At 37.3% G+C, this 15,349-nt stretch overlaps 1 long non-coding RNA gene across 1 annotated transcript in view; it reads left to right on the forward strand.

Moving 5' to 3' along the window:
• LOC144247117 (uncharacterized) overlaps nt 1-14,921 on the forward strand; it is a 273,256-nt gene extending 258,335 nt beyond the window's left edge. Inside the window, exon 3 of the long non-coding RNA XR_013340804.1 lies at nt 14,904-14,921. This is a non-coding gene — a long non-coding RNA (uncharacterized LOC144247117). The remainder of the gene's footprint in view (nt 1-14,903) is intronic.
• The last annotated feature ends 428 nt before the right edge of the window (nt 14,922-15,349 follow it).

Genomic DNA, 15,349 nt, shown 5'->3' on the forward strand with positions numbered 1-15,349 from the left:
TACTTCAAGTGATGTGCCACTGATGAAATTAATTGGAAATTATAAAGAGTAAACAGATCATAATGGTACATAGCACCATAACCCAGCATGACTCTTTCTGGGAAGATATGAAGAGAGAATGAGGATCTAAGATGGCCTTGAAGGCAGCCAAAAGTTCAACAGGCACCATTTTCCTATGTGTCTGTGTAACAAGTGCTGAAAAATCAACTGCTTATTTACTAGAACTTTTAGCTGCAGTCCCAACTGCAGTGCATGAAATTTCCAGTTCTGACTCACCTTAAGTTTCAAAAGGCAGCACAACAACAATGTAAGGAGAATCAAATAACTGAAAGGACCTTAAAAAGGTCATCTAATTCATCCCTTTATCCCCAAAGTCCACCAAGACAATTTTAAAACATTCCTGAATGAATTTTATCTGATATTTTTTTATTACCAAAACCTTTCTAGTTAGAGATTCCATAAAGTTTTAAGCAATCTGTAAAATCTGCAACCACCATTACTGCTGCAAAGGTTTTTTTTTTTTTTCTTCTTTTTTTTTTTTTAACTTCCCCCTTCTTTCAATGTAATGTGAACTCCTCACTTACCCCATCTGCAATTAGGACAAGAAAACCGATTTTTCTTTACTTTCTGCTATGCTTATTATACTATCCCACTTTTCAGCCTTCTCTTGTTTAGATTAGATAACTATGATTCCTTCCCTTTTTCCATATAGATCATATTTTGCAGGCCTCTCACTTTCTCATTGATCTATTCTGGACTTTGTCCAACCAGAACATATAATAGAAATCTTACTAGCTGGACAATAAGCAAGATGATTACTGAGTGTGACTTGCCAACAATAGTTTTATTTATGCATGTCAAGATTATAGTTGTCTTAAATGCACAACATTCTTGCCTTACCCTAGCTTGTAATTCATAATCACTGACATCCTCACAATCCCTTCTGCAAAACAGTTAATAAATCACTTTTCCTATGATTGCATAGTTTGCTTATTTTTGTAGGAAGTTGCCTTTATTGATTAGTATCTTTTGTTTTTAAATTCCTGCTTTCCAATATTTTTGAACTGTAACAATGATTCAAACATGCTTAAATGTTGTAATTTGCAGGTTTAATGAGAATACTTCTTATTACATCATACAAATTTGATTAGTTGTGATTTTCAGTGGCATGGGCAGAAGATTATTGTGCATTTTCATCTTGCTATATTTTGTCTTAATGCTGAGCCATTGATAATTTTTAGAGCAGTTTTCTGTCATATAGCTATATATGTATATAGTTATAACAGCTTCATTTAACTTGTTTTTGTTTTAGTCACATAATATAAAAATATGGTAAGAGAAAGTGTCAAAAAATCTGCTAATAACCAAATGATAGCCACCTTCTCCTGTATTCAGATATTCCTATCTACATAGATGCATATACAATAAGATGGCAATTTTATTTATATAGCAGTAGCATAAAATAGGGAAGGTGGTATTCCAGGCAGAGCTTTCTTCTCCTAGGGGATTTCTGGAACTGTTTTATTGGTGGAGAAAGGAGTTTTGGTAGAAACTGCTAGAAATGCTGTTTTCTTTTTAAAAAAACCCAAGAAATTAGGTAAGGTAGTTGAAGTTTGCATCACACTGCTGTGTGAAAGGGAGCAGCAATCAAATAACAGCAGTATCATTTTCATGAGAGATTTCTTTCTCTCTGCTTTTCTATGTGTATTTGGAATTTGATTGAACCAAAGAGTGAGAAGTTATGGATTAGATCTAGAAACAAGAACCTTTCAAATAAGATAAAGACATAAAATACAAAAACTTTTAAAAACTCTCCTATTTCTTTGAGTTTGGAATAGTTTTAGTAAGTAAGAAGTTGTGCAGAAAGAGTCTGAGAGATGCAGTATGGTGGGTTATAGACTTTTCACCTTTGTACTTTTCTAAAAATAGTACACCTTGCACATCATGACCGTGGGGAGTTGCTGGTTTCAAGCAATGCAGGATAGACATAAAATCCTAGAATCCCTTAGGCTGGAAGAGATCTCTTAGATCAAGACTAACAGTTAACCCAGCACTGCCCTGTCCACCACTAAACCATCACATCAATGTGACTTTCAAATACATCTAGAGATGGCAACTTAACCCCTTCTCTGGGAAGCCTGTTTCAATTCTTGGCAACCCTTTCCACAAAGAAATTATTCGTAATATTTAATCTAAACATCCTCTGGTGCAATTTGATATAATTTCCTCTTGCCCTAGAACTTGTTCTTGGGAGAAGAGACCGGCCCCACGTGGCTGCAACCTCCCTGCAGCGAGCAGTGCAGCTGCTCTGAAGTGACCCCAGGACAGGGACATTTGGCCATGTTTGCTGTCTCCTCGTGGCTTCTGACCCACTCAGGGGTTGCTAACTCTCTACAAGTGCATCTATTTTCAATTTGTCTGGATCTTAAAGTCTGATCTTGGTCTTGGAGCCTCCACCTGTGAATTTGTGCTGACGCATCAGCGTAGCTGAGCAGCGGAGCTTTCCTGATTAATTTTGCAAAGTAAAATGTTACCTATAAGTTCTTGCTTCAGAGTCTTAATAAATGTTGGAAAGCTGTAACTATCAACGAGTGTATTCTCCAAGCCTTTTCAAAGGGATCTAAATGGAGGTAACATCAGCACAACAATCTGTCCCTGTCTAGAATTTCTGTTCTAGATGTGCTGCACTTTGTACTTATTTTTGTTAAGTCAAAATATAGTGTAAAGTAGAATGCATAAAAAAGAAAAACTGGAGGAAAAAGCCCATAAAATCTCTCATATTTTTGGGAAATATACAGTGATACTATTTGCAATTGATCAGTGTGGTTATAAAATCCATTATTATTATTGTCCATTTTTATTCAAGAAGTACTTAACCAGGCACCTAATATTAATAATTTTTTTTTCTAATCTATTGCTTTTGGAGGCACAAATACTACTATACTCTTTCAAATTGAATGTCATAGCAGCAACAGGTCCAATCAATATTTATTTGGGAGACATTTTTTAAAAGTGCAAAATGATTTATAACAACTCTGATCAAGATAAGAGTGGTCTTGCTTATATGGTGCTATCTAACTGTAAAAATTAAATACAAGAATTATAATACCCAGGCATTTCTAGAAGGACAATATTGTTTCATTACCTTCAAAAGAGCTGTAGCAAGGGCAGTAATATGTAAACACTAGGTTGTTATCTTGCTTCATGTAATATGCAGCTGGGTAAATCAGGTTGTTTACAAGGTAGTTTTGTCAAAGAGGTAAATTTATCTTTCTGCTGTGAACAGGAACATAATTTTGTCCAAGTAACACATCTGTACTTAGTGCAGGGTAGTAGTTAATATTGGGGGAGAATTTTCCTGAGGGTGCATTGAGATGGCATTAGAGAAATCTGTTGCTGTTTGTCTCCATTAATTTCAGAAGAGCAGGTCATCTATAGACAGAGGGCTTGGATGTTTAAAGGATAAGTTTGGGTTTTTTCCCCTTTCCTTGCCACATGAGTATGTCTCATGTATGTCATGTGGGCTTGTTTTAGATTTGATGTGTAACAAACTGCAGGGAAATCCAGCATGACTCTTTGATCTCTCTGATGTCATTCAGGAGGAACTGAAGTTGTAGGATGGAGTCATATCTCTGAAAGTGGTAATAAAACTGAAGAGGTTAGCATGGAGTTAAACCCTATGATTAAACCCTAATCTTGGGAGAAGCAAGTGATTCTGTTTGCCTGTGGCTCATGGGGACCCTATCTCAAATTGTATTATATCTGACTGGTAGAATCCCTGATGTGAGTATACCTTGTCTTTTTTATTATTATTGATCATATATTCTATTTTTTAAAGAAAAATGATTTCTAGAGAAAAACACAATTTGGAGAACACAACACTTCTTTCAAAGTAGAATTCAGCTTGAATTTCTCACTACACAAGTTGCTATGAATTTGCAGAGGGATTTCTGTATGGAAGGAACCAGCCTTTACATGATGCTTAAAGAAACCCTTTTTTTGCCTTTGATCCACGTCTGTATTCCCCTGACTTATCCACAAGGGGGACATAGTTCTAAACAAATACACAGCTTGTGGTTATTTTTGAATATGAACATTTCTAACCCTTCTTATTATAAATTATTCACTTGGAATGCCTTGAGACAATCTCAAAACTGTGCATGCAGTCACTAAGGAAACTCTTTGACAGGAATAAAGAAAAATGCTTTTTAAAATAATGATTATTTTTATTTTGAGGAGTCTGTTTTGTTACTTATGGAAGTGAATTTGCTCACCTGAGTATCAATAGTGACTTCTGATTGCTGATATATATACACATGCCAAAGAGATAATTATATTATAATTATAAATATATTATAATTCTGTTTTCCAAAGAATGTTACTTTGGCCTTCTTGGGAATGGAGAATTGACATTTCTCCACTTGCTTCAGACATAACTGGAGCTATCAATTAATCTAGAGGATGTGGTAATGAGCATTTCTGCCTCCCTATGTCTATCTTCTTTCCTAATAATTAGTTCTGTGTGAAACAAAGATTTGAATTAGAGGACAGCAAGACATGGGCTTATATAACAACTTGGCTTGATTGCTGAACTCCAGAAATAGAGTTTTTAGTTTGTATTACAACTATGTTCTAGGGCTCCTAGGAAAATGAGAAGTATGATTGGGGCTGAATTGACTATGGGATCCGAGATTGTTTCTACACTTCTGGTGTTAAAAAATACAAGTCTACATGCAAGCAGACCCTCCTGTAAGGGAGAATAGTCAATCTAAGGATGATATCTCATTTTATAACCAATTTTGAGTGGAAGCACTCACTTTGCATTTTCTGGCTAAGTTTGAATTTTGGAAGGGGAATTTGGTACTTGGTTGAGGAGAGCTGCCCTGATTACGAACTAAAGAAAGGAAATTCTCACTGTCTGTAACTTCTTTTTCATTCACTAGGAAGCCTTGACTTTTCCTATAACATATTAATACCAAATGTCTTTTTATGCTTGGTATTTAAAATGTAATTCTGTTTATATAGCTATTCAGTATCAGAAATGAAAGAGCAAGATATCATCTCTTTTCACGTAGCTGTAAATATTATATTGGTGAATATTATTTTGCAGACTACATTGCTGTGAGTTTACCTAAAATTACTCCTCAAGCCCACTCAGATGACTCATATCATCCACAGGAGACCAAATTAGATTGTCATAAATAGTGTGCTTCACATTTATGTTTATTTCTCAGCATCTTTTTGGAAATTGTTCTTGTGAATGAGTGACATTTTTCCTATGTACATTTGAAGCTTGCTTTATTAGTTCATTTTCTACTTAAAAATCCCAAATGTCTAAATACAGATTTTTCCATCATCCCAGCAGGGAAAACACAGTATTTAAACATTTCTAGCTATGTGAAATTTCTGGAATCTTCTGTAAGTTCTGGAACTACTGGTTGCATTTAGAATTGACACCACCTTGGCAAAGATTTGTTAAATTGATTCCCAAAATCCCTGTAGGTAAAAATTTGTAGAGACCTAAGTATTTTTTTAAATCCTTTGTAATCCTTGCAGTTAAAAAGCTTTTTTCCAGTAGCTAACCTAAACCTTATCTGCTTGAAATTTAGCCAATCTTTTATTGTTCTGTCTCCCCACTAGACATAGGAATGACTGGTTACCTTTCTCTTCAAAGCAACCCTTTACATTCTGTCATCATATCTCTTTTCCTGTGATCCTCTTTAGTTTCCTTTTTTCCGTCACAGATCTTTTATTTCCTGTAGCTCCCCTCTTGCCTCTCATTTGGCTTCATCCTTCTCAAATTTGAATGCAGCATTGCAAGTGAAATCTCAACAGTATTAAACAGAATAAATAATTGTCATCCTTTTCTTGCATAGGGTATTTCTGTTAATGCATCTCAAAGTGATAGCTGCCTTTATGTATCATCCTAGAAATGAGTCAATGGTCTGTGCTCCTCAAACACTTCAAATCCTTTTCTTCAGAAGAGCTCCGTACACTAGTTTCTCAGTTTTGCACTTGATTTAGCCTTAATAAATGCAGTACTTTGCATTTGTCTTTGTACATTTTTTTTCCATTGGTGACATTGGATTATTTTTGCTTTCTTTTACTGTAATATAAAACCATTCCAGCTTGATGTAATTTGTATGTTTTGTGTGTGCTGACCTAACTTCTTCAGGAAAATAATTAGCAGAACTGGACTTCTGCAGGGTCTGAGCTGAAACAGCCTCCCTTAACACAGAACTGCTGACAAAAAATATGTTTTAATTTTGGCCCTTTTTATCAACAGTAAGTGCTCTACAGCATAAACAATTCCAAGCTGGCAGCAACAAATCTTCAGTTTATGTCATTTGTGACACGTGGTGCAATCTTTCAAGACAGTGTTCTGCATGAAAGTATGTTTTATAGTCAAACAGAAAAACTTGATCAAAATCTCCACCATCAGTGGGTTATTTGCTTTGAAAAAACATCACTGGCAATCCACAGACACTAGATCCACCCAGATGTTTCTCAAGTGATTATATAATTGACACATCTGCGTAAAACAAGAACTTGCCTTATTGAAGTGCTTCTTCTATTGCATGTTTTAAAGAGACTTCCACCACTTTTTTTCCCTAACAGAATGATGGAGGCAGCTACAACATGGAGAAATTAAGAACAGCACTGCCAAGGTTAGGCAATGTGTCCCTCTAGCTCATGAGCCTGTCCCCAGTAGTGGTCAGTAGCAGTGCCTCAGTAAAAATCACAAGTACAAAAGCAAGCATACAGTAATTGTTATTCCTTCTCACCTCTTTTCCCCAGGTAATTTCTCAGTTTCCAATGCTTTATGGTGTCAAGAGCTTTCATAAGAAGAGGTAATACTGTTGTATAGAAAATTATTCCTGCTTTTGTACAGATGATTTGATTGATTCAAATCCACAATCTCACGTTTATCTGGATTAAGCTTTGCTCATTTTTTTTCAATCTATGCTAGATTCAGAACAAAGGTAGGATGTAGAAGTTTGACATTTTCAAAGTTGCTGTCAAAAATCTTACCTCCCTGCAATTCTTTGCTCTATGCACTACATATTGTAGTCTCAAAGTTTGCCTATTGATCTGTACTGGCTTGTTTAATCTGATCACAAGGACAGCAATATTGATGAGGAGAATGTGAAATATTTGTCCTCTATATGGCAGCTGTACCAGTAATTATACTCTCTTTCATCAAAATGTATCTTAATAGTGTCACTGTAAATCCTCATTCATTGTCAAATGATTTCCTTGTGTCTTTTGCTTCTTTCCTTCCATTTTTTAGAAACAGTTGTAAAAGGAGGGTTTTTTATTGCATTAATTTTAGACAGTACTTTAAACTTGTTTTTTCTTAGATCTAGAACTTTTTGAATAATATGCATCATATATTTCATACTAAACTTAGCACATAAGCTTGAATTATCTGTGAGGAACTTTTTCTTTCCCTTTGTTTTTTGTGTTTCTTTGTCTTTGTAGATTTGGGGGTTGGTTGGGTTTTTTGGGCTTATTTATTACATGGGAAATTAACAATGAGGATGACAAAGATTTGTCTCTAGCTGCTCCCACCATTACAACCACATTGGGAGAATCGTCCTTGCAGCACTACCACCCAGACAAAGGGAAGCAGACTGTTCTAGCACAACTGTATGGCATTTTTGACTGATGTAGTTTTACTAAATACTAACATTTTGCAGGTGTTGCTTTACTGGTGGGCATATAGATGTTGGTTTCAGTTTTTGTTCCTTTTTTCCCCCTTCCCTCCCCCCCCCCCCCACCCCCCCCCAGGCTTTTAGCTCATAAATCTATCCAGCCAAAGTTTATAAAAAGGACCTGATAGAAAGCTCCCCATTTTGACTACAAAATTAGTTTCAATTTATTGCATCCTCTCACTTTTTTTTTTGCTTATTACTTTTCTGCTGGATTGGCTAATTGAACAGGCCCATCAAGGTGTCAAAGAAGTGTAGAGCCAGAACCAAAAGAACAGAAGCAAAGTGTGGCAGGACAGAAATGGAGGGAGCTGCTTGTTCCTGTACCTCTTTTGGTAGCAGTAAAACTACACAGGCTTTGCAATCTTGTCAAACTGCACCCTAAAATATGCTGATTTACATGTTGGTTTTCCCAGTTGCTGGAAATAAGGATCTTCCAGGGAGTATTAAGCCACAGTGAACTTTAAGCCAATTTATTTCTGAATGAGAGCATTCCCATAGGTATGTAACAAGCTTTGGTTTCTGCATGGTAATTTCATGCCTTTAGCCTCCTTAACTTCTCAGTCGTCCCCCACGTAGAGCTGTACCAACTGCATTATTGTTTTCATTATTTTGAATTTAAAAAATAAGGGGAATGTGAAAAAAGCAAATAAGGCTAGAAAAAGTGCTTCAAAAGTTTTCAGCTCTTACACATCTCATCTTCCTCAGTATCTAGGCACTGTGACTAAGCCAAATTCTTCACAGAGCAGCAGCAGATCTCTGCCATCACACTTTTTCTAGACAATTGTAGGTTTCTGTTCAGCACAGATGCACATTAAAGCAACTGCTTGGGCTATTTTGACTTGATGCCATGCACCCTCTTTTACAGAGGTATTCCAAGGCACGTTAATCCCAGTACAACATGACAAGAGCACTCCAAAGGCAGGGCACTCTCTGGACTCTGCTTCCCTTGCACTGCACTGGGGTGGAAGGGGTTGGGGGTGGTGGCAGCGGGTAGTGAACCGTGGTGACAGATCTGACAGCTGCAGAAGCAAGAAGCTTAGGCTTTGAGACAAAGCTCTGCCTCCCAGCCATCTGGGAGGCAGCTCTTTCTCCTTGGCTTTTCTGGTGGGTGTTGCCACTCCGGCTGCCGGGGCATGGTCTGCTGCCTGTGAGCGTGTGCGGGCTCTTCAGCTGCTATTAGGTTGCAAGTGTCTGCTTGCTCCCCTATGGCTGCATTGAAAACACTCAGAGAGGAGAATAAGCTGAACAATTCTGTTCGGTGCTCTTCCATGGTGAGAGGGCTACTGGCTCACCCTCCTCTTCCCCTAAATCCTTACAGCTACTGGCTTAAATAGGTACACCTACGCCGATTAAGCCCCTGTCACTTCCCCAGTGAACTGCTCCAAGCAAAGACATGCTTCCCTGCTTGACACTCTGAATCCTGTGTAATTCAGGGTGCTCTTACCCTCTGCTACTGGAAACGGGAGGCTAAAGGAGGAATTAAGAGAAGTGGGATTTGCTTGGATTGAAATATTTTGGAAAAGTTGCCTGTCTTGCTGGATTGATCTGGAGAAGCAGTGGAGACTCTTCTGTCCTCTGAAAGAGGCTAATTCTCTGACACCACAATAGGAGAGAATCATGTAGCAGCGTCACCAACAACAGAAAGAGGTTATTTTGCAACATAATTGTCTGTATGGCTGAAGAAGAACAAATGCTTTGCTTGTTCCCCATGGAACTAATAAAGAAAGCAAGTTGAGGAGTCTAGGATAATTATTTAGTCATCTTAAATATTTATGAGCTACAGCATGTGCTACATGCAACTTAACAGGGACTTGACAATTGCAACATACATCATCTTGTTTCACAGGGGCTAAAAATACTTAATCTTACTCCTTTAAAATAAAATCATTAATCCTAAATACGTCTTTTGCCAAGAATGAAGCTGTAAACTGTGAGAGGAAGGAGAATAAAGTTTTTTTTTTTTCTTTTTTATCATTGCAAACATGCAGGTTGGGGAAACCACTGCAGGAATAAAATTTTTGTTGAGAAGATTTTATGTGAGCTTTCTGAGAGTGGTGATGGTGGTAGGGGGTGTGTAATTCTTGTTGTTAAACAGTTTGCCATTGGCTTCACCACAATCTCAGGAATTTTGTTCTGTTTAGTAGGCTGGAAAAGGGATAGACTTTCCAGCTTTGTTTTGGTGATAGTAAAATCACTGTTGCAAACCCAAAGAATCAGTTACATGGGATAACTCTCCCCATTCTATCTCTTTCAGGACTCTGGAGCCACAAATCCATAACACAAAGTTTCTTCTCTCACTTTTCCTGGCTTTCACATGGTTTTCTGTTCCATGTGTGACTTGATGCACAGCTCTTAATGGAGAAATTCATGTTGAAGGATAGCTTCCACTGCCCATGCAATCATACATACTAGAACTTAAGTTTTCTAGAACAGGTTGCTTTATTTTGGGCATTACAAGTGCTAGAAGCGACTTTCTGAATTTTGGATTTCATAATTTCTGTCTGCATCATAATCTCCAAATTAGTAGTGGTAGTAATAATAAAACCTTGGTTACATGGGCTTATAGTAGGTAGTTAGTTCATTTTGATGAGAACAGCACTTATGTAGAAGAGACCTATAATATCTCTGTTTCTTATTTCCTCACAAGTTGCACAGTAGACAACTTTGTGAGCATGAATGGATTTGGTCTTATGTATTTCTCTCCATTTGCAACTCTGTGCAATAAATGTACTTGAAAATGTTTCACTACTGCTGAATTTGGCAGCCTATTTAAATTTTGGGTCTTAAAATTGGCAGTTGTCTGCATCCATTGTGATAGCTCAAGAGTGGCCAGGATTAGAGCTACTAGGCATTTGGGTTTCCTCAGATATATCTTACTTTTCTGCCAGGAAATTTTGTCTAGGTGTAATTTGAATGCCTTGGCTTTAGAATAGAATGTATGGACCTAGAATAAGTTTGCTTGCTTTGTGATACCTTGGATTCAGTGTGCATGCATATATTAAATGCACAGAGGCATGTCCAAAAAACGAAGTGCTCTGAGAGCATCTTTGCTGAGCAGATGTGCCTTTGCTGCTCAGTGTCACAGGACAGAGGTGAGCTGTGTGTGTAGCATGAGTGCCAAGGAGCTGCCTGGTACTAGAATTCCCTGTCTGACTGCACACAGTCAGCACATGCATTTATTTATGCTCAGAAATCCATGGTCATGCTCAGAAGACAGTCTCTGCTTTGCATCAGTTATAACTTATGCATATTGAACAATCTGCATTGGAAATTATCAAGGAGAACAAATGTTCTCCACCCTAGTATCTGAAATACTTGATCTCTTTTGTGCCAAATGCAAAGTGTTATATGCTTTCACAGAAATGTGAGGCTTTTAATTTATTAGAATGAAAATGTAGACAGTGTAAAGGGAAAGACTGATTTTGGTCAGTGTAAATTGTATAGGTGGGCTGAATGTACTGTATATTGAACATCTCAGAACAGGGAATGCAGGAGGTTGCTTATGTTGCAGCTTCCATTGCTGGAAAGTGGAGGGTTTTAAACAGAGCACTTGCTTGAGCTTATGCCTGCTGCATACCATGATACATGCTCACATCTTTCTGGCTCAGTGGCAGCAGCAGTGGAATCTAGAGCTTGCTGCAAAAAAAAAGAAAGACAGAAAAGATGAGGGAAAGCAAAATGCGTTTTCCAATTAGATAATGGCAAAATCATACTTGTACTTGTGGAGGGTCAGAAAGGTAACAGCTGAAGGAGTCAAATAATAGACAAATTGATGATGGTAACTAAGAAAATGTAAAAGAGACTCAATCTCTCTCTCACTGATAAAGCTGTTTGAGGTGCAGTAGATCAATTTAGCCATGACTGTTGTTAGGAAATTGCTCTTGTTTGATGTTCCACAAGCAGATCATGCAGTTTCCTAGGAAACATCTTTTTCCACTTAAAATCTAATTTTCTTACATTGCTAGAACTGATGAGTCACCCTGCCTGGCTTTTACTTACTTCCCCTTACCTATTAAAATGTACTCACCAGATAGAAATCCAGGGATTTATTAGTCTTTATCACTTGGCTGTTCAATTAACTCTTCTGATTCCTCTCTCTTATCAGACAGTGTGCTTGATATGGCAAAACAAAAGTCATAGGTTAGAAGAAAATCAAAATCTGAAATAAATCATGGATCACTTAATGGGACAGGCCTCCTAAGCTGTGAAGAATTCCCATACTGAATAATGTTTCCATTATGACCTACTATGAAATTCACCATGTTCCTTTGCTAATAACATGCCATCATATTTTCATTACTGTTTTGTTAATAATTTCTTATTCTGCTGATTTATAAGTTGGCTTCAACTTAGCAATGACAATTGCAGCCAGTTACTGCCAGAAATTGAGTAGGTTCTGTTAAATATTGCAAACTATGGTTAAAATCTAAAAGCCTCACTTCTGGTTTCAGCATTCTGGAGATGCTGAATTTTAGTTTTATGTAATGTATGGCACTTAGGCTGAATGGAAAGTTGCCAGAGAAAGAGGCAAGGCTTATTCATGGCTGTGGTCAGAGGAACAGAGGTCAAATAATGGGTTGGCAGCCTGAGTTTTCAGTGACTTGTGCAGTTAGTTCCAGTTTCCCAATACAAAGGTAAATGCTACAGTTTACTGTTACCTGTTTGGGCTATATATAAAATCCTTGTAGTTTGCAGATGCCTAATGAGCCCCTGTGGCTACATCATTAATAAAAGGTTGGTCCAGCAGAATACAGCTTCCACAAAATTCTCCATGGGCTAGAATTCTTACCCTTTTTCCATAAGCAGCTGTGCCATAATCAGTATTCCTGCTGTTTCCCAGCGCCTCTGATGCCTCAGTTTTCAGTATCTTACTGATGTGCCAAACCCTAGATAGTAATGCTGTGAAGCTTCAGCTGCTGACAAATGGTTTTCTATTCAAAGGGCAATCTCTCTGCAAAAGTAAGGCTCAATGTGACTCTACATCCCAAGAACAGGATGGGTAAAATAATTTCCCACCCTAACTTTGTTTTAAAACTTATGAAACTTTTTGATGTAAGATTTTGGTGTAGTTGTTTATTATTGGATGACATACTTGTATCTTACTGTGTATCTGTTTGTCTCTGCTAGCACATGGCTTGTTCAGCTGCAGCTGGTGAGTGGGTGGCCTTATCGTATAAAGCTATGCATAGTGCTTAAAAAATTTGGTAGGCTTATCACTTGCATTGGCTTGCACTAGGTTTTGCTTATGTTTCCTAAATATTAAAAATTAGAAGAAATGACCATGGCTTTCAAGCAGATATTTCAAAGTATGGATTCAAAGCAGTTTCTCTAAACTAACACTAGATTATGAAGTCTGTGGAAATGGTCCTTACACACTTGTGATCTTATAGACTTTTAAAAACTGTCTTTTTCTTAATTAAAAGCTTTGACTTCCTATGATGAATTCAATTAAAATAGGCCTTTCAAGCTAAATTTCAAGTTATTTATGATAGTTTTGAGGATTTTAGGGACTAGAAGACTGAGTTTCAGCAGGACATAGGCTAAAAAAGTTCACCTGGCCCAAAGAGCAGCAAGGTTCAAGCCATTCATTTCTAGTTTGATGGCTGTGTTTGCACCCGAAAGGCATGCGAAATATCGACAGAAGGATGCTATGTGATGTAGACTTCAATGAGTGTAAGTTTTTCTGGTTTTTCTGGTTTATAGATTGCACATTTGCTTTGAAACCTTGCAAATGTGGAAGATGACCTTCATTCAGAGTCTGGACTCTTGGAAAATTTTGTGTGGAATTGTATTGGTGGCTTTTATTTTTTTTTTTTTTTTAATGAGTTACAGGAAAGGAGAGGTGAGGGAATAATAAAAAGGACATGCTTTAATTTGTCATTGCTAAATGAAGTATTTGCCAAACATAAATACTCACCCAGGCTCTGGGACTCACCTGTGAGGAGAGAAAATACATTGAGCCATACTCAAGCCATTGATTGCAGGCATTTGCTGAGGCCATTTAACATAAATTAACTTTCTGTGCTATGCTACAGTAAACTCAGTATAACTTTCCCACTCTTTTAAACAAGAAAACAGGTTGCATCAAAACTCTGGCAGCAGAATCTACTGCTTCCAAGTAAAATGATGAAACTACTGGTAATTTAGGAGAACTGGCTGCTGCACTCCCCTTTTATGCTGCTGGTGATGTATAAGTGTACTTAGGTCTTTTCATTCCTGTCTCTAGGTGTCTGTCTCCTTGATTAACAATTGTGGTATACCACTGTGTGCTGCCTTGCAGCATCTGGTTCAGGTGTCTGTTGCTCCAGGGGCTGGTTGCATCTGGGTATGACATGAAATGCCAACCTGATGTCTTTTATCCTGATCAGTGGCTCTTCTTGGTTTAAGGTGAAGGCAGTCAAATTATAGCTTTATTTACTTATTTGTGGAAATGTTCTGAAGTCTCAGTAAAACATTCCTAATAGAGGACAAAGGCTTTTTGCTGACCTGGGGTTATCAGAGTCATTCACAGTCCAAACCACTGATCCACTGCAGAAGCTGTCCCCAGACCACAATTTGTTATCAATGAGTACAGCACAAAAAGGAGGCTAATTCATAAAACTTATGCAAAACATCAGCACTTCTTGGTTCTTCAGTTCATATAAACTTTTTCCCTTGTTTTGATTCACAGGGGTCATGTCTGTGTGTTAAAATCAAAATGAAACAAAATTTTCTCTTGGTCTCCAAGAGAGTAATAATTATATGTTTGTTTCATTTCTTATCTAACCATTTCACAAACTGCACATTTATTATAGCAAGACATGCAGAAGGCCTCAGCTCTGCTGAAAATGTTAATGCAGCTGTTGACCAGTAACATACCATGAATAAGTGTATATAATTTATATGTATAGAACATCTAAATCCTGTTAAACCAACAAAGTCTATTGCTGAAAATTCTCACCATTTGTTCTGTTTCTTTGTCTAACCTGTTGGCAGAAAATCATTTAGCCTAACTTTAATGTAGCTCACGCCATTTCTGTATAATCTTTACTTCTCTTGCATTTGTGTAGTGAGAAGTCATTCTTGTCCAGAGACACTCTTGAGATTCTGGAAGTAAGGCCAGAACTTTTCTCTTATGGATGCAGTATCACTCTTGGAGAAAAATGGAACTCCCTGTGCTAATGGTATAATTATGGGTCTCTCTTCCAGGAGTAGAAAGAAGATATTAATTGTCATAATGTGCATGAACTTGGGCTTGAATGCAAAATTTATAGAGAAGACACATATGAATCATTTCTACTAAATAAGGTAGGTCTTGGTGAATAATAACATGCAAAAATATGCTCAATAACTGTAATCTTTACACTTATAGAAGTGCTTTTTTTTTTTGGTTTTGTTTGAGGCTGTGTGTTTGAAGTCTTTTGCTGTAATGCTGATTGCAAGTATTTGAAATGTAGTTATTGAAATTTGATCTCTCATTTAGGGGTAGCAACAAATCACTTACTGTTGTTTCCACTTCCTGACTATATTATCAGAATTCTTCTAATCAGTGAAATGTCTTAAGAATGCTACTGGGAATTTTAATCTATCCTTCTGAATAACAGAAAAAAATAGAGGATTTAAAAAATTGCCAACCACTTTGTCAGTCCTGAGTG

This window comes from Lonchura striata, chromosome 1 (assembly GCF_046129695.1).
Source record: "Lonchura striata isolate bLonStr1 chromosome 1, bLonStr1.mat, whole genome shotgun sequence".
Lineage (NCBI taxonomy): Eukaryota > Metazoa > Chordata > Aves > Passeriformes > Estrildidae > Lonchura > Lonchura striata.